Source organism: Canis lupus, chromosome 22 (genome assembly GCF_003254725.2).
Source record: "Canis lupus dingo isolate Sandy chromosome 22, ASM325472v2, whole genome shotgun sequence".
Taxonomy (NCBI): Eukaryota; Metazoa; Chordata; class Mammalia; order Carnivora; family Canidae; genus Canis; species Canis lupus.
Window position 1 is genome coordinate 59283022 of NC_064264.1, and position 19029 is coordinate 59302050.

The window sequence follows — 19029 nt, forward strand, 5'->3', positions numbered from 1 at the left end:
TGGGTTGTGCCTGCAATGACAGGATGACGGAAAAGCCAGAATCCAGATGTTGGAAGAACATGAAGCCTGCCTCGCGGCCTTTGGAGGAGACGTGGTGCGGGAGATGCATCCTCGCTCTGGAGGTGCTCCTGACGGGCCGCTGAGGGAGACGCAGCACGTTCTTGGGAGCACCTGCTCCGTATTGAGCGTTCCTAATGCGGAAGCGGATCCGGGGGAGAGTGGAGCTCGGCCTCGGGCTCTGCGTCACACCGCAGCCCTCTCGGTGGCTCTGTCTTGTGCTCCCGCAAGGGAGACGAGAGGGAGACTAGAGGGAGACGAGAGGGCTTTGGTCCCCGAGCACCCAGAGGTACAGAGAGGTCCTGAAACACAGCTGGGGCGACTGTGGCTCTGCCCACTTGCCATATGCAGTTATCACAGCTCCACCCCCTCCTTCACTTTTCCTACTGAACCTGAGTGCTGTTCGCAAGGCCCAGGAGGGAACCCGAATGTCGCCGGCCACTGCCCTAAGGTCACGGTTCTACCCTGCACTTACAGCTAGTGGCCCACAGGGGGTGTTAACCAGCAGCTTTTTTACTGTGCTGCTCATTGATCCCCACACAAATCAGATCTCAAATTTCAACTTATTTATTACACATAAATATTTAGTTAATTCCTTGAATCTTATAGGACTTTTATCAATTTCACTGATTTCATTTGTTTTCTTTAGCCTCAAAACTACTTTTCCTCACTGTCTGCAAACAAACTTTAAAGGATAGTGATATGTATATATTTTGAAGATTTTACTTGTTTATTTATTTGAGAGAGATCGCACGTGAGCAGGGAGAGGGAGAGAGAGAAAAATCTTCAAGCAGACTCCTCGCTGAGTGCAGAGCCCGATGCAGGGCTCCATCTCACAACCCGAGATCATGACCTGAGCCGAAACCAAAAGTCGGACACTTCATGGATGGAGCCACCCAGACGCCTAGCAGCGATATATTTTTAAGTCAACATTTAAACTGAAGCATAGCCTAAGTTCACAAGTCATAAATGTGCAGCTGGAAGACTATTTGCAACAGCAACATGTCTGTGGTGCTATCTCCTGGGATAAGATCTAGAATCATCCCAGAAGATTCTCTCATCCCATTCCCAGAGTAAGAACTCCCTTAACTTGTTTCATCATATGTTAGTTTTTTTTAAAGATTTGTTTATTCATGAGAGAGGGAGAGGCAGGGACTTAGGCAGAGGGAAAAGCAGGCTTCCTATGGGGAGCTGATATGGGACTTGGTCCCAGGACCCTGGGATCATGACCTGAACCGAAGGCAGATGCTCAACCACTGAGCCACCCAGGCGTCACATCATAGGTTAGTTTTGCTGTTTTTAAAGTTTATATTGTTCAGTTATATAATGTGCCTGGATTCTCTGGCCCAATATTACCTTCATGACATTGTCCATGTTCTGAGAGAAGCAATATCACATGGGCAACATGTCCCTGCAATAAAGAGCCCCTTTGTAAATGTACAGCATGTTTATTTATCTGCCTCCTGCCTGCAGGCGTTTGGGCTGCTCCCAGGGCAGATCTGTCACAAGTGATGCAGTTTTGAGCATCCTGGTTCGTGTCTTTTGGTGCACAGGTGTGTGCATTTCTGATGGGTACATATTTAGAAGTAGAATTGCTGGGTCGTAGGGCATACGTGTGTTAAACTTGTACAAGTGTTAAACTGCCAAGCAGGTTTCTGGAAAGTTGTAGCAATTTACACTCCATGGGCTGAATAGGGGAGTTTCTATTGCTTTACACCCTTCCCTTATGTGATTTAATACCACATTTTTCATTGTGCAAAATTATTACAGTACTTGGTATATTGGTTTTCAAGGGTTTTGCTAAACAGCATAACTTTAGCTGGATAGTGGGGAAAGAGCAATGAAGATATAAGACCTATGTGCATCACAAGCGCTCAGGTATGTATGTAGCACGCAGACTGTTCTAATGGAAATCTTGAAATGTTTCTCAAGTTAGGGAGCCTCTTCCTGATTGATGAAGGGTGCCGTGGATGGAGTTCATGGTTCTTGCACATATGAATCCCGTGGTACTTTCCACTGCTGCGTGATTGATCTCCAAGCCCTAGCTGAGGGTCGTGTAGGGACCACAGAGGTAGTCTAACTTCCCCAGGCAGAAGCAACTCATCCTTGAACCAGAGACGCCTTCTCAGAGCTCAGCAATATTCCCGCCATGCCTCACCGGCCCAGAGGTGACCTGCGCGTTACCAACTGGAACATCTTGTCCACACTGTTTGAAGATGAAGGCAGAAGATAATGAAGAAGAGAGAAGGAGAGAGCATAGAAATTCACAGTGTAGAAGTAGGACTGGGTTTCCCTCTTCTTCAGACGTTTGCACTGAGGGTGTGAACACAGGAGGCTGTGTGTTCTGCTCGAGCCCTGTTTACTCTGTGAGCATCAATGGGTTAGAGGTACTTCCAGGGTGACCAGCATCATGGAATTCATTCTCCTCGAATGCATACTAATTCACTCTTCTTTTCTGGACTTTAGGAGACAAAGGTTTCTCCCATACACCATCTTTCTCTGGTAATTCTAGATGTTCTCTGGCTGGGGAAATACACCTGCCCAGGCTTCTGAATGAGCATGACTGCGCCTGCCCCTCCTTTCTGAAACTTGGAACCGGGTAGATAAGCCCAACCGCACTTGTGACTCACCAGGGGCCTGAAGCTGATTTCTCGGATAAGTCTTGCTCCTCAGACCCTCTTCCCGCATGTCTTGTGGCCACAGCCGTCTTTGCAGAATTCCCAGCTCACATTCAAGGGGGTGAACTGTGACCATGGACAGAGCCCTCAGCTCCATAGAGACCCAATCTGTTAAAAGCAGGTTCTCCCTGATAAGCGGACTAGTCACAGAGCACACTTTTTGGAACCAAAACAAGGATTTTTCTTATTTTTAAAAAGTTGGTTGTAATGAAGCCCTTATTTATTGTAGAAAAATATAAAACATAAAAGTTACCACATTAGCCATTTTAAGTGTATGATTCTGTGGCATTCAGCACATTCCCACTACTGTGCAACTGTCTCCACCGTCCTTCCCCAGAACTTTCTTATCCTCCCACACTGAAACTCTGTCCCCATGAATCACCAGCTCCCGGTCCCTCCCCCCAGCCCTGGGTGACCTCCATTCTACCTTCTGTTTCTGTGGGTTTGAGGACTCCAATGACCTCATATGAGTGGAATCACACAGAATCGGTCCTATTTCTACCCCGCACAATGTCTTCAAGGTTCATTCATGCTGTAGCAGGAATCAGAATCCCCTCTTTTGAGGTTGAATCATATTCCATTGTATGGGCTGTATTTTGTTTACACCATCAGTTGTTGGACACTTTTGTTTATTATGAATAGTGCTGCTATGGACATTGGTGTACAAGTATCTGTCGGGATTCTTGCTTTAAATCCTCTGGGGTAAGACTTCAGTGGTGGAATTGCTGGGTCAGATGGTTGCTCTGGGTTTAACCTTTGAGGCGCCTCCACACGGCTCCCATAGCAAATGTACCACCTTAACTTCTTGTACTAAGAATTCTCACTGTGATACCAGTGACTTCCTTTTGTTTGAAGGTTTTTACCTATAAATTCAGTTTAATAGACATAAGGCTATTCCAATGATTTCTTCTCAAATGGGCTTGGTGAGTGTCAATCTTTCACGTCATTTGTCCATTGAACCCAAATTCTTTCTGGCAACAGAAGTCCTCTATGGCCATTTCTGCCTGTGAAAAGGTTTCACAGCACTTATGTGGATAAAACCTTATAAGTGATGGAATCAGAGCTTGTCATGCCCACTAGGGGTTCATCTTAGGCTCGACTACATACTTTGACTTAAGAGGGCACCAGAGCCATGCACAGGACACAGGCAGGGACACGTCCTGCCACGGGGTGTAGGCAGGCCCTTCTTTTGTGGGAATGCGATCCATGCAGAGTTTTGGGGACTGTGGTCTGGCGCCCCAAGGGACAGTTCAAGTATGAAGAGACAAGACTCACACAGGGACGTAGGGACGTGGAGCAGCCTTCACTTAAGATCTGGGATTTAATAGGCACTGCTGTCTCTTGTAGTACCTCTTGGGGTGGTTGAAGAGGTTGCCACCTGTGTTCTTTGTGTATGGGGTAAGATAATGGTCCAGTTTCATTCTTTTACATGTGGCTCTCCAATTTTCCCAGCACCATTAAGCTTGGCTGCAGCAACTTCTTGCTAGACATGTTTCCAAAGGCAAGGGAAACAGAAGTAAAAATGAACTATTGGAACTTCATCAAGATGAAAAGCTTCTGCACAGCAAAGGAAACAGTCAACAAAACTAAAAGACAACCTACAGAATGGGAGAAGATATTTGCAAATGACACATCAGATAAAGGGCCAGTATCCAAGATCTACAAAGAACTTATCAAACTCAACACCCAAGAAGCAAACAATCCAGTCATGAAATGGACAGAAGACATGAACAGAAATCTCACAGAGGAAGACATAGACATGGCCAACAAGCACGTGAGAAAATGCTCCATATCACTTGCCATCAGGGAAATACAAATCAAAACCACAATGAGATACCACCTCACACCAGAGAGAATGGCTAATAACAACACAAGAAACGACAGGTGTTGGTGAAGATGTGGAGAAACGGGAATCCTTTTATACTGTGAGTGGGAATGCAAACTGGTGCAGCCACTCTGGAAAACAGTCTGGAAGGTCCTCAAGAAGTTAAATATACAGCTACCCTATGATCTAGTAATTCCACTACTGGGTATTTACCCCAAAGATACAGATATAGTGAAACGCCAGAACACCTGCACCCCAATGTTTACAGCAGCCATGTCCACAATAGCCAAACTGTGAAAGGATCCATGATGTCCTTCAGCAGATGAATGGATAAAGAAGATGTGGTCTACGTATACAGTGGAATATTCCTCAGCCCTTAGAAACAACAAATACCCACCATTTGCTTCAACATGGATAGAACTGGAGGGTATTATGCTGAGTGAAATAAAGTCCATCAGAGAAAGACAATTATATAATTTCACTCATATGTGGAATTTAAGAAATAGTGCAGAGAATCATAGGGGAAGGTGGGGAAAACAGAATGGGAAAAAATCAGAGAGGGAGACAAGCCATAAGAGACTTAATCATAGGAAACAAACTGAGGGTCGCTGGAGGGGAGGGAGGTGGAGGGATCGGGTAACTGGGTGATTGGCATGAAGGAGGGCACATGATGGAATGAGCATTGGGTGTTACATAAGACTGATAAATTACTGAACACTAAATCGAAAACTAATGATGTACTATGTGTTGGCTATTTGGATTTAAATAAATTAAGAAAAAAAATGCCTCTTGGGCATAGTTTCCAGAATGTTCTGTTGTCCTTCCACTCACCTTGCTGGTAAGGAGGGGACCCACCCCCCAAACACTGGTGATACCAACAGCAGCTCAAAGTCGTGGATGCTCACGGCTCACGGTGAGTGTTCTTGACACTTAGAGCTTTACAATCACATTGAAAAATGTGTATTTTGTCTGCCAGAATGATTTATATATCCATCTAATATAAAGGTAACATTACAGTTAGGTAAACTCTGTGGAGATACCATATGAAAAATACAATTTTAAGGGAAAAGAAGTAAAATGTAAAATGACGGACTTTTAAAGCAGGACTTGTCAGTGCATTTTTAAAGATTTTATTTATTTATTTATTTATTTATTTATTTATTTATTTATGACACACACACACACACACACACACAGAGAGAGAGAGAGAGAGAGAGAAAGAGGCAGAGACACAGGCAGAGGGAGAAGCAGGCTCCATGCAGGGAGCCCAATGTGGGACTCGACCCCGGGACTCCAAGATCACGTCCTGAGCCAAAGGCAGACGCTGAACTGCTAAGCCACCCAGGCATCCCTGTCAATGCATTTAAAAAAAGATTTTATTGGGGATCCCTGGGTGGAGCAGCGGTTTAGCGCCTGCCTTTGGCCCAGGGTGTGATCCTGGAGACCCGGGATCGAGTCCCACGTCGGGCTCCCTGCATGGAGCCTGCTTCTCCCTCTGCCTGTGTCTCTGCCTCTCTCTCTCTCTGTGTGTGACTATCGTAAATAAATAAAAGTTTAAAAAATAAATAAATAAGATTTTTTAAATTTATTTATGAGAGATATAGTGAGAGAGGCAGAGACAGAGGCAGAGGGAGAAGCAGGCTCCCTGCGGGGAGCCCAATGTGGGACTCGATCCTATAAACCCCAGGAACCTGAGCCAAAGGCAGACGCCCAACCACTGAGCCACCCAGGTGCCCTGTCAGTGCAATTTTGAGTGGATAATGGTGTGGTGAAATTGTTAACCATAACAATGGGATGGTTATGGTTATGGTTATGGATCCCATGGTATGGATGCCATGGGAGACTGTTAAAGAGGTGATATGGGTTTATTTGTAGGCCAGTGTTCATAGTACCCTGAAAATTACATCCTCTGCAGCTATTTTAACTTATAAATAAAACTTTTAAACACCAAATTAGAAATAGGCGAGGCTATAATATTTTTTTATGAGTAAAAATATTTGAAAGCTACTGCTCTAAACCCCAGTGCATAACTGGCATGGTGGTGTATTTTGGGAATGAAGCAGGGTAGGCATCACATATTTAGTCACCTGCCCCATGGTCTGGGGTGTGAGAGGTCCACTGTGTCCTTGAGGAGCTGACTGGGATGGGTGTTGGCCTTGGGATGGCCAGACACACACCTGCGCTGAATGCCTCTCATAGGTTCTGTAACAGTAAGTATTAGTTTGAAGACAGAACATTAACAATTACTGAGATGTACGGTATGTAGGCACATTGATAACGATTTTTTAAAATATTTTATTTATTTATTTATGAGCGACACAGAGAGAGGCAGAGACACAGGCAGAGGGAGAAGCAGGCTCCCTGTGGGGAGCCCGGTGTGGGGCTCGATCCCAGGACCCTGGGGTCATGCCCTGAGCTAAAGGCAGATGCTCAACCACTGAGCCATCTAGGCGTCCCCACATCAGTAATAATTTAAATGTGCCAGTAAGAATCAATTTAAAGTCCTATCCTGGTTTTGGACAGCTGGTTATTCATAAATTCCTTTTGTAAAAATGGGTGTAGAACATCTTAACTCCGGCATATTCTCATTATGGAAATTGCCCATATCACTCGAGATTCTTCTACGAAATAAAATCACTCTGCTAACGGGTAGGTCCCCACTTCTACCCACCCTATTGCCTCACTCAGAAGTTGTGGTATTGGTGACCCGTAGAAGAAACCAAGCAACAGAGATGCCTGAAAACCTGTTCTGCTGTGCTGGGTCCATGTTGTGACGTGCAAGCCCTGTCCCTGTCCCTGGGGCTCATCCCCACGCGGTGCCCTGCCCTCCCGAGCACGAGCCCATGGGCGGCACACAAAGGGAGGCTGCCCTTCAGAGTTGGTGCTGCCAGAGTCGGTGATGCCCAGGGAGGGCGTGCAGTCCCCGCAGACTGGGCACGGTGGGAGAGGCCAGCGCAGGCAGGGCCGCGGGCCGCCGGCTCCTCACCACTCTCCCAGCCGCAAGCCCCCTTGTAGTTTGGTTTGGGGTCAACCCACAACCCCCGTGTCAGTGTTGGAGTGATGGAGGAGGCATAAGAGCAGGAGGCGTGTGGACCCCGGCAGAGCGGAGAGCTTGCCCGGGAGGGTGATGACTCTGTGGGACCCGGGACTAGAACTTGGCGGTGGGGAGGCGGGCGGGGAGGGCAGTGAGGCACCTGCTGCGGGTCCGGACTCTATCAGCTCAGGCTGGGAAATGCAAGGTCATGCGGCGGGCGTCCCAGTCTCCCTGCCGGCGCTGCTGGGGGTGGGGGGAAGCCCTGGCACAGGTGGCTGCTGTCCCCGCAGCCCCAGCCCCTGCTCCTCACTGGCGTCTGCGCGCCCCTCCCTGCGGCTCGCCCCTGGGCTCCTTGTTCTGGCCTCTCACTGACACCCCCTTCTTGTCGCTGGAAGGTGCCCCGGTATATTAATAGGCCGGCCTGGGCGGGCTGGCAACAGCGTCTTTCTTCTGTCTCTTCGCAGGCTGCTTTGAACAGAGCTGTCCCCGCCTTCTCCGCGGGTGTCCCCCAGGGCGTTGGAGGAGATCTGGGGCAGGAGGCAAAGCTTTCCGGTGGTTTCCAGGTCTGCTGGGGAATCGCGGGTGGGCCGTGGGGAGGTCCCAGCGCGGTCTCGCGGGCAGCCTCGGGTGCCCGGCCCCTCTCACGCCTCTCCGGGCGCCCTGCGCAGTCCCAGCCCGGGCCCGGAGCCAGCAGGCCGCTAGGTGTGCTGCTGCTAGTTCCCACCTGCATTTGCTGGGACCCCATGGTGGCCGCGGCACCCCCACCCCTCGCTCCCCCAGTGGGGAGATGGGAGGCGATGGTGGGGAAGGCGGGGGGCCGTGCTTCTGCCATCCTGAGACAGTGCCCGAGGCGCCCCTTGTAGATCCCTGGTTGCAGAGCCTCCCTTCCCCAGAACGAGGGCCTGAGCATTGGGGGACCCCCCACATCCCCGTGTCCCAAGTGGCCTTTGTGGGGCATCAGAGCCTGGATTCAGGGTTCTTGTCCAGCTCTGGGGAGCCACGAATGCTCCCACCCTACCCCCAGGGTGCTGGCTGCTCCCACTGCCACTGAGGCTGCTTGGGGGCCTGTCTCCATATCCTGGCCACCCAGGGAGCCATGTGAGGCTCTGAGGGGGCTCCCCTAAGCTCCCTTTTGCATGGATGGGGTGAAGTTCACACCTCCCTCTATGTGGTGGGAAGACACGGGTCCTCAGCACCCCTTCCGAGCCCCACCCCCCAGCAGATTCTCGACCGGCTCTTGTTTTCCCTGGAGGGGGTGATGGGGAGGCTTTGGCAGAACCTTGTTTTGGGGCACTCCTAGCACCCTCATTCACAATTTGGGCGCTCTGAGCATCACTCTCCGTTAGCACAACCAGAGGCAGGCGGGCATCTGTGGCTTCCTCGCTGGTGCAGCCAGGGTGGGGGCACCGGGGTGGCTGTCCTCCGAGGGCAGTGCCGACCCCCCAGCCTGCAGCATCACTGCAATGTCTTCGAAGTATTGAGATTTGACTGGATTCACACATGTGCTGTATCAGACTCCATGCTGCACCTGTGTGTCCTATAAACACCTCCCCCCACCCCCGGTCTTTAGGGCTCACAGACCCCCGGAGAAGCTAGCACACCCAAAACGTTCCCACTCACATCCAGTTCCAGAGGGTCACACTTACAAAGGCGGTTTTCCTTAGCTCTGGGCCCTGGGGACAGCTGCCTGCTCTCTATGCACATCGTTTAGAGGCACAGACCACCCCCCTGGAGGGATTCGACGAGGAGGCCTGAGCGGGTGGCACCTGGGTGCCTCAAAAGTTGAGTGTCTGCCTCTGGCTCAGGGTGTGATCCTGGAGTCCCGGAATCGAGTCCCACATCAGGCTCCCTGCAGGAGCCTCTCTCTGCCTATGTCTCTGCTTATGTCTCTGCCTCTCTCTGTGTGTCTCTCATGAATAAATAAATAAATAAATAAATAAATAAATAAATAAATAAATAAAACAGAGGAGGCCTGAGTGCGGGGTGCTCGTCCCCCAGGCCCTCTGGCTCAGGCACCCTCAGGTCATGATGGAAATGGCCACAAGGGGTGGCTGGGTGAACCTCTCGCAGGACTAAAGTCCCAGGCGCAGGATGGGCAGGTGCCATGTGTGCAGAAGTCTGTGAGAGAGTGAAGAAGCATTCCAGCAGCTCTGGTTCCTGGGAGCTAAGAGTGTTGCACACTCTAGTATCACAAGCTTGAGGGTGGTTTGGGGCGGTCTCTCTGCTCCCCAGGCGCTGGGAATGGGTCAGGTGATGACCATCCCCCGAGGTGTCTCCTGGTGACTGCACCCCTGCAGGGCACAGCCTGTGTTTTGAGGACGGGGCACTCTCCCTGGACCCACTGTGTGGCAAGCTGCTCTGGCTCTTCTTTCTGATTAGTCCTTGACCTTGGGCTCTGCCCTTGGCCCGTTTAGTCCAGGTTTAACAAGAATCCTTGGGACAGTCCTGTCTGTGTTCCTGTTTCTTCCCTTTGCTTAGACTCTTCTTGTTCCCACCCCATTCCTGCCTCCTACCGTGACTCAGACTCCACCTCGGCCCCCCCCCCCCCCCCGCCCTTCTACTCTTCAGGCTATGTGTCAGCTGAGGTCCCAGCAGGAGAACACAAGCTGCACTGGTTGTTTAGATGCGATTTGGCCTAAGGAACCATTGCTGAATAGGAGGTATTGGAGGGCCACCGAGCAAAGGGATCCTGAGGCTTCAGGGCAGTCCTGCAGGGATTCTGCTGCCAGGCCTGGGAGAAGCTACGGAGAAGTTGGGCTCTCAGAATGCAGAGTGGGGGAGGCCTTGCTGACCGGGGCCCTGTCCACCACAGGGAGGGGGGTGCAAGGCTGCTGGCACCCTGGGAGCTCTGAGGATGCTGCTCTGAACCCGGGGCTCAGCCCTCTGGAGGAGATCTGCCCAGAGGGTGCTAGAGCCTGCAGACGGCTGCAGAGGGTTTGCTTTGGGAGTGTGGGGGCAGGCTGAGGGCAGAGCCAGCAGCCGTTATGTGCCAGGTGAATGGCGATGGGGACAGCAAGACCCCCCCACCTTCAGGGGCCTACACTTTCCCTGTTAACCCTGACAGATTGCATTTCTCCTGGGCTCTGCAGACCAGCCCTCATTTCCTCAAGTCTTCTTTGAACCCACATTTTACTTTACCGCTGTCATGTCTACTTCATTTCCTTGAGCTGAGAGAACCCGCTCTGCCAGAGATTGTTCTGTAGGGAGTAAGGCTTCTCACCCCTGACAAATGGACTCACAGTCCACACAGAATCGTGGTGCGTGTAGTGCTTGGACAAGCCCACAAGGCCTGGCTCCCTATGGACAGCTCTGTTTTCAGTAATTTGTGGCCTCTGAAAGATTGGGTTCCATAATTCATTTGATGTAGTGGCTTTCTGGAGTAAATCAAAAGAACAGAAAATGAGGTGATAGAAAAATACATCCGTTTACATCCAAATGGATAAAGCCATTCATAAAACAAAAGAGTTCATGTAAGATTGATTTTGCTGCCCCTCTCCTAAGATATGGCAAGCTACTAATGACATCAACAAGTAGGTATTTGTTGGTATCTGCCTCTGTTCTTGTTCAAAAAGTGCTTCTCCAACAGAAAAAATGTTTAAGTTCTGCAGGGAATATAGGTAAAAAAACAAACAAACAGACAAACAAAAATAAAAAACAAAAAAACCCAGTGCATATTTTTTTAAATCTTTTTCTTTTTTTAAAGATTTTATTTATTTATTCATGAGACACAGAGAGAGAGAGAGGCAGAGACACAGGCAGAGGGAGAAGCAGGCTCCATGCAGGGAGCCTGATGTGGGACTCGATCCCAGGACTCCAGGATCATGCCCTGGGCTGAAGGCAGACACTCAACTGCTGAGCCACCAGGCATCCCTCCAGTGCATATTTTTAAAGATAAGGCAAACCACCTCCCACTTTTTATTTTTTTAATTTATGATAGGCACACAGTGAGAGAGAGAGGCAGAGACATAGGCAGAGGGAGAAGCAGGCTCCATGCACCGGGAGCCCGACATGGGATTCAATCCTGGGTCCCCAGGATCACACCCTGGGCCAAAGGCAGGCACCAAACCGCTGCGCCACCCAGGGATCCCACCACCTCCCACTTTTAAGGCCAATGTTTATTTCAGGCTTTACAGCAGGTCAACAGAGCTCTAATCCCATCTGTTATTTTATATAACGTCCAGTCAAGGGCATGGAGAACACCACTCGGTGGTTATCCCCAAGGTAGACACATGGAGGAGAACGCAGATTTGTAAAACTTTTTTTTTTTCCTAAAAGCCCTATTATGCCTTGTTATGACTTACACAAACAGAAATAACTGACATAATTTACTCTTCAAATGCCTATTGCTCTTTTTAAAGCAGCCTTACTTGTCTATAGGACATACTAGGTTTGTGTGTCTTCTGTTCACATTTGCTCTTCAGCTGGTGGGGTTTCACTCTGACAACTGCCGGGGGACAGGCTCAGGGGAGTCCGAGAGCCCTCTGGCATTCAGTGCCTCCCAGGAGAATTTTCTTAGCTTCCACCAAATTCTCAAAGGGCTTCATAACCCAACACTGATGAGAGCAGTGGGAAAAGCCTGTCTCAGAACCTCCTATCCTGCTCTTGCTAGAAATCAAAAAGGTGTGGAAGTGTTTCCCCAGCAGCCCTGCTGAGGCCCTGATAGTGGCCAGGCGGGCCAGGCGGGCCAGGTGAGCCAGGTGGACCAGGCGGGGCAGGTGGTCCAGGTGGGCCAGGTGGACCAGGTAGCTCCAGCGGGGCTCCCGGGAAAGCACGCTGCACTCCCAGTTCCGAGGCGTGTTTCCATAGGGCTTCGGGCAGCAGCGCCGGGGTGCGGAGGCAGCAGGACAGCAGGACCGGAGACTGCAGGAGAAGACAGTGCTGTGGGGCTGGGGGTGAGCAGGGGTGGGGGGGACCTGAGAATTTGTCAGGGGAGGGAGAGCGGACAGGGAAGGCAGGTGGCAGCAAACCATCGGAGGACAGGACGGGGCAGGGGTGCACTGGAATAAACAGACTGACCGAATGGGGCTCAGGCAGGGCGCGTGTGTTCTGGAAAGAAGGGACCACAGAGGCGGGGTGTGAGCAGCCGTGACCTGAGACAGGAAGGCTGCCGAGGCCCGGATTTTCTCGGGTCCCCGTTCACGCCTCCGAGAGCCGCTGTAACCACCACCAGCCCCCTTCATTGTGAAGGGGAGTGTTTTCCCTCTCAAAATACACTTCCTTCCCTAAAAGTATAAACACAAGACAAAAGCACACTTAAGTTTAAAGTGCAGCACGAGAGAAGACTTTCTAAAAGAAAGCTGTAATTGCTGAACTGGGCCAAAATGTAAACGGGGAGACCGGTGGCAAAGCGCCAAACTGAAATATAGAGAAACCATGAGTGGAAAGAAGCAACGTAAAGAATTCACAGGAGGTTAACAGAGGTTCCAGGATATTTAGAGACAGAGACGTATTAAATCTGGGGCACTTGGGTGGCTCAGCCGGGTAAGCATCTGCCTTTGGCTCAGGTCATGATCCCTGGGTCCTGGGATGGAGCCCTGTGTTGGGCTCCCTTCTCCATGGGGAGTCCGCTTCTCCCTCTCCCTTTGCTTCCCCCCTGTTCATGCTCTCTCTCTCTCAAATAAATAAATAAAATCTTTAAAATAAAAAAAGTTTTCAACTAACCCGTGCATTGAACGTCATATCTAACGTCACCAGGGTTTGACTTTTAGGGTACTTCATTTAATATTTGTGTCTCTGAAAATCTCACGTGTCTAACTGACATAGAGGGGTGCTGGGATTCGGGAGCTTGGCGGGGCTGCTGAGGGTTGGCTCCACACGGAGCAGTGCGCAGCCCAGCTGTGCTGGGGACCCAGAGCACACCTGTGACGGAAGGTACAGAAGGAAGCATAAGCACCCTCGAGACCTGAACAGCGTCTGTGGTTCGGTGGTACTTCACCCTGCGTGGCCCTGAGATGCGCTCTGGCCCCTGAATGCAGCTGGGTGAAGTCCACATTGGAGTTCTCTGTACTAGTTTTGAAACCCACTGTGGTTCTAAAATTATTATGGAATAAAAAGTTCTTTTAAAAAGAACAAAACCTTTATTTATATAAATATAAATGTGTAACCTCTTGAACAGAGTATGTGCATCCTTTTGCATTTATGATCATGAACAGTCCATGACTTTAGCCAATTTTGAAAAGCAGAGATTTCTAGGCTCGGTTGCCTAATCATGCTCAATGGCCAACAAAGTCTTGATTTCTTGGTGATTAAGAAACTAGATAAATATTTGATCAGAGAGGAAATCAAAGGGGAGATTACAAATCCCCTTGGCAATGAAGAAGCTCTTCCTAATAAAACTCAGGGGACCTTGTGAGAGCCATGTTCAGAAAGAAGAAAGTACTTGATCCTTTATCCTGGGAAATGAGTACAGGCATCATGAAGGACCATCATGCGTCTGGGATGTCTGCCTGCTTGAAAGCTGATGGAGTTAGCCGGGTGCTGGCCGGGAGACAGGGACTGCCAGCTTGGACACCAGGGACCATGTGACTCACCGGCCAGCGGGCAGCATGGGCTCTGGTTTTGCACCAGTGCCCTGTGCTCCCGAGTCCCAGGAGATGCAAGGGTGGGCTCCAGGAGGGTGTCTCAGGCGGGGTTGTGTCACTGCTGTGGAGCCCAAGTTCAGCAAACCCCAATCTTTAAAGGGGCTGCAAGCAAACTGCCCCCAACTTTGTTCCCCAGGAGACATTATTTTTTTAATCAGTAGGTCCCCAAGCAAATGTGCCCTCTGCCCAGGAGGGGGTGATGTCTCTATGTCTGAAGACCGTTTGCTCCTAAACACTTTTGAAAAGACCATCAGAACAAAAGCCTCATGATTTCTGCCCAGATACTCAGAAACATCTCCCAACAGACACAGAGAATATTGGAAGAGGGAGATAAACCGGAAATGTGCCAAACATGTCTTTCTACCTCCTTGAGCTCATGATGATGCTTACAGACCTTGTCCATCTCCTCTGAAGAGCGCCGGAGCATGGCCTAGGCTTCTGGGCCCCGCTGAGCACAGAAGCTGTGCACCTGTCCTGGGGAGCTCTGTTCCAGGGTGCCCCTGTGCTGATAAGAAGTCTTTCCGGAAGCTCAGCTGACAGGCACCTGACAGGTGTCGGGCTACAGCAGCGCCAGGTGAGATGTGGCATCTGAGAGCTGCCGAAACACAGATGCCGACTGGTGAATTCCCAGCAGGCGGGTCAGGACACCGCCACCAGAACCACCAATGGGTCTGAGCACTGGGACCAGAGAGACCCTGAGACTTCACATTTGTTCTCATGCCTGAATGGGGGGCACTGGCACCCCTTGCTTATCAGGGGTATTTCTGACGTCCTGGGGGTTTCTCACAAGCCCCTGTTGGGAGTTGAGTGGTGTCCCCCAGGAAGATAGGTTTAAGTCCTAATTCCCGCTGCCTGTGGGTGTGAGCTTATTTGGAGTAGGGTCTTTGCAGATACCACCAAGTTAAGGTGTGAGGTCACACTGGACTAGGATGGACCCTGGCCCGGTGACTGGTGTCCTTACAGAAGGAGGGAGATTTGGGAACCGGCAGGAGGAGAAGGCCCTGTGAAGGCAGAGATCCAAGCTATGCACCTGTAAGCCTCGGGAGGAGCGCCAACAGTGGCCAGCCTCACCCCCGGAGCTGGGGAGCTGGGAGCCTGGCCTGGAACCAGGCCTCAAACAGATTCTCCTGCAGGCTCAGAAGGAGCTTGCCTCCTTCCTGCACTTGCTCCTCCCCTCTCCTCCCCTCCCCTTCCTCCCTTCCCCTTCTTCCCCTCCCCTTCCTCCCTCTCCCCTTCTCTCCCCTGTCCTCCCCTCTTCTCATTCTTCCCCTTCCCCTCATCTCCCCTCCCCTTCAATGTTGGACTCCAGGCCTCCAGACTGTAAGCGATCAATTTTTGTTGCTCATAAGCCCCGCAGGTTGCAACAGCCTAGGAAGCTACCACAGGACCCCCAGAGGGCTCCTCCAGTGGCTCTCCCTTGCTAACGCACCCCTTATTGCAGACTTCCTCCCTCCCTGCCTCATCTTCCCCACTTCCTCCTTTGTGCTTCTTGGGCTCCACCCCCAATGCGCTGCCTGCCCCAAGCCCCTGCCTCAGGGTCTGCATTTGGGGGAGCCCAAACCAGGGCAGTTGCTTTCAAAAGTGCCCTTGGGACGTGGACACACAGGCAGGGAATCTACACTCCTCTCTCAGCAGCTGGATGGCCCAGCCTCAGGATGCTGTAACTGTCAGGGTTCTCCAGAGAAACACGACCTGTAAGACGAGTTGGGGGACGGCAATCTGCTTTGCTTAGTCTACCGATTCAAATGCTAATCTCAGCCAAGCACCCTGGCAGACACACCCAGAATCATGTGTGACCAAATATTTGGGTGCCCTGTGGCCCAGTCCAGTTGACACATAAAGTTAACTGTTACTGACGCTATTGCTCGTGCTACATGAAACTGTGCTACCTGCCCCCCCCACCCCCATCTTCTGTGCCTCACAACAACTACACGCCCATCTGTGCTGAAAGGAACACAGCAGGTGCAAAGGAAGCATTCCTTTATGGAACAAGCCTAAAGCTTGAAGGATACAGAGCAGGGACAGTTACGAGGACTGCGGCATCAGCTGACTTGTGTTCACTGTCTGAGGAGTCCTGGAGAAAGATGATGACGGTTCAGGGGGCTTACCAGTTGAAGCCTCCCTGGCAGTGTGTGAAAGCATCCATCCTCTGCAGCAAGAGGGTTCAGCTCTCATGGTAGATGTAGCCAGTCTGCAAAGTAGTGCGCAGACCTCCTTGACTGAGTCCAGGGCAGGGCTGGGGGGAAAGAATCCCTGAGACCTGGAAGGGGGATGACTGGATGGAGATTTCGAGAAACTCAGACTCCTGGTTCACTGACCTCTCTAAGCCAGGAGAAACGGTCCCTCTCCTTTGTTAGGGAGGTGCAGCCTTCCATTGCCTGTGGATGTGCAAAGGCCCTGTGATGTGGTGTGAATGCTGCCTCCACTCAAGGCCTCTAGACCGACAACTGGGCAAGCATCAGCAGGCATGGAGGGCATACCACAGCAGCTGGTGGAGCTCATTGGTCGGAGCTTCAGGCATGTGCTGGGCTACCCCTGCATCTGAGGTGGGTAGCTGGATGGGGTGGGAGAGTCTGGGCTATGTTGGTGCTTCTATCTCAGAACTAGCATCCTGGTGCTCAGAGCCAGCGCTTTGTCCAGGCAGGTATGGCTCTTTTGGCTGGGCCACAGCGAGGGAGCAGCCTGGGCAGTGTGGAGGGCCTCAGGGAGGTCGAGAGTAGAATGGGCCCATGCTGGGACAACCAGAGAGCATCTTCTCTAAGGCAGCTAGAGTGCCCTAGAGAGGGATTTCTAGAAGACATTCTGAGGACAGTCTGAAAGGCAGTCCCCCGGGAGGAGCACTGAGTGATGGGAGCCAGCCCTGCTGCCATTTCCTCCTGCTGGGCGGGGTGGGTTGGGGTCAGGCAGGAGCAGGTCCAGAGGGCACAAATAGGCTGTGAACACAAATGGCACGGACCTCCAAGTGACCTGCCTCCGTTGGCTGGGTTCCCAATACCGCTCCGCTTGCACCTGTGACATTGCTAATTTCGTGTGAACCACAGGGGACACAGGGACTGCTGCATGTTACAGTCCAGCTCCAGGGCGGGCTAGGGAGGAGAAGCCCTCTGGTTGGTGAAGCCTTGAGCGGCTTCCCTGTCCTCTTGGACAGGTGCACATGCTTGGACAGCAGTAGGTGGCAGGGCCCCTCACCTGGGGGCCTGGAAAGGGCAAGGTGGGATGGATGGCTGCAAGGAGATGGAGGGGCTGCTGTGGCTCTTCAGCCTTGCCTCAGTCTCCAGAGAGCATCACGGAGGAAGTGGCGCCCAGCAGCCAGGCCTACCAATGGCATCAGTAGCTAGGGGTAGCAGCCCAGGCTGTGCCCGCCATCCCTACAGCCACGGTGGCAGGAATAGAGGTGTGCAGGAGACCCACCGTGTGGGCTCCCTCTCACCAAGACGGGCCTAGGTAGGTGCCCAGGGTAGAAGAAGATTCTAACCCGCTGTTTGGTAACACCTGGCTGTTTGGCGGCAGGTTGATGACATCAGAGCCCCCTGGTGGTGGAGGGAGAAGCAGTTCATCTTGGAGGGGGGTTTGCATGCAGCCAGCTTGGGGGTGACTTCCTCAGGCTAGAGGCCTGTCCTTCAAGATGCAACATATACATTGGACCAAAGGCTCTCATAAGGTGTTGTGCCCCAGTATCTAAGCAGCAGAGTCCAGCACCAAGAGGCAGGGGCAGCACTGGTTCTGCTTACCGTCGCTTTACCAGCACTGCCTGTGGTCCACAGGGTACGTGTGCCTCCTGCTCTCACGACTTGAGGCTCTGCGGAGTGGAGGCCACTCCCAAAGGAGACTCACAGTCCGGGGAGATGGGAGTGGATGGATGAATCTTAGTCTGCCCATCCCCCGGTCAGAGGACTCGGAGGCTGCTTCTGGGGGCCCCAAGGGAACTGGGCCCTAGCTGCTCCCTACACACCTTTGAATCGCTTCTGTCCCTTCCCTGTTTCACCTTCTTTCTTCATCTGTCCTTTCCGGGATTGTGTCCCAAATAAATTGCTTGTGCTCAACTGTTGGCTCAGGATCTGCCTCTGGGGGAAACCCAATCAGTAGGATAAGCTACTGATAGGCATGATGTTTCATAGAACACTGTATTGGTATGTCTTCTGAGCCTGAGTAATTTTCAGCCATGTATGTTTATAAACTATTTCTCCTGCCTTGCATCTTTAATGTTTGACCGTATTTATGGCAAATGAGTAAGACACTGTTTAACAAAATGAATGCTTTCAATAACCTACTTACAGTAGCTCCAATGAGCTTCAGAGAACTGCTTCTTTGTGCATGTTTTGATCTAGATGATGGTCCAATTCAATAAAAGCACCTCCATTGGAAGTGATCTCTACATACTACTAGGTCAGTAAGCCATCTGCCTGTCCGGCTTCAGGTTGGGGTAAAGTTTAACATTTTTTGGAAGACCATCCTCTGAGTACCAACAAGCCAACCAACTGAACTGGTATAACTCAACTGAGCTTGGATGGGATTCAGCTGAGCTGCTGGTGGCGGCTAATCGTGGGTCTGCCCCAGACATGACCGGGGATGTGGGATCTGAGGTGTTAACAGGGGGGCCACCTGGGATACAAAGCTCATCCACAGACCAAAATCCTCTGTCGACAACAGTCTTAATTGGCTCCAACCCAAAAGAACAAAGAGTTCTTCTCCACAGCCCATGCCTTCTGTAACAGGAATTTGGAAAAATGGTAAGCTTAACCAAATGCTCACCATGGGTACTAAAATAGCTCAATTAAACAGCTAAAACCACCTAGCTTTGAACAATGTTACAGTGAATCCCTTCCAAGTAAACTTTATTGAAATAAATGTACA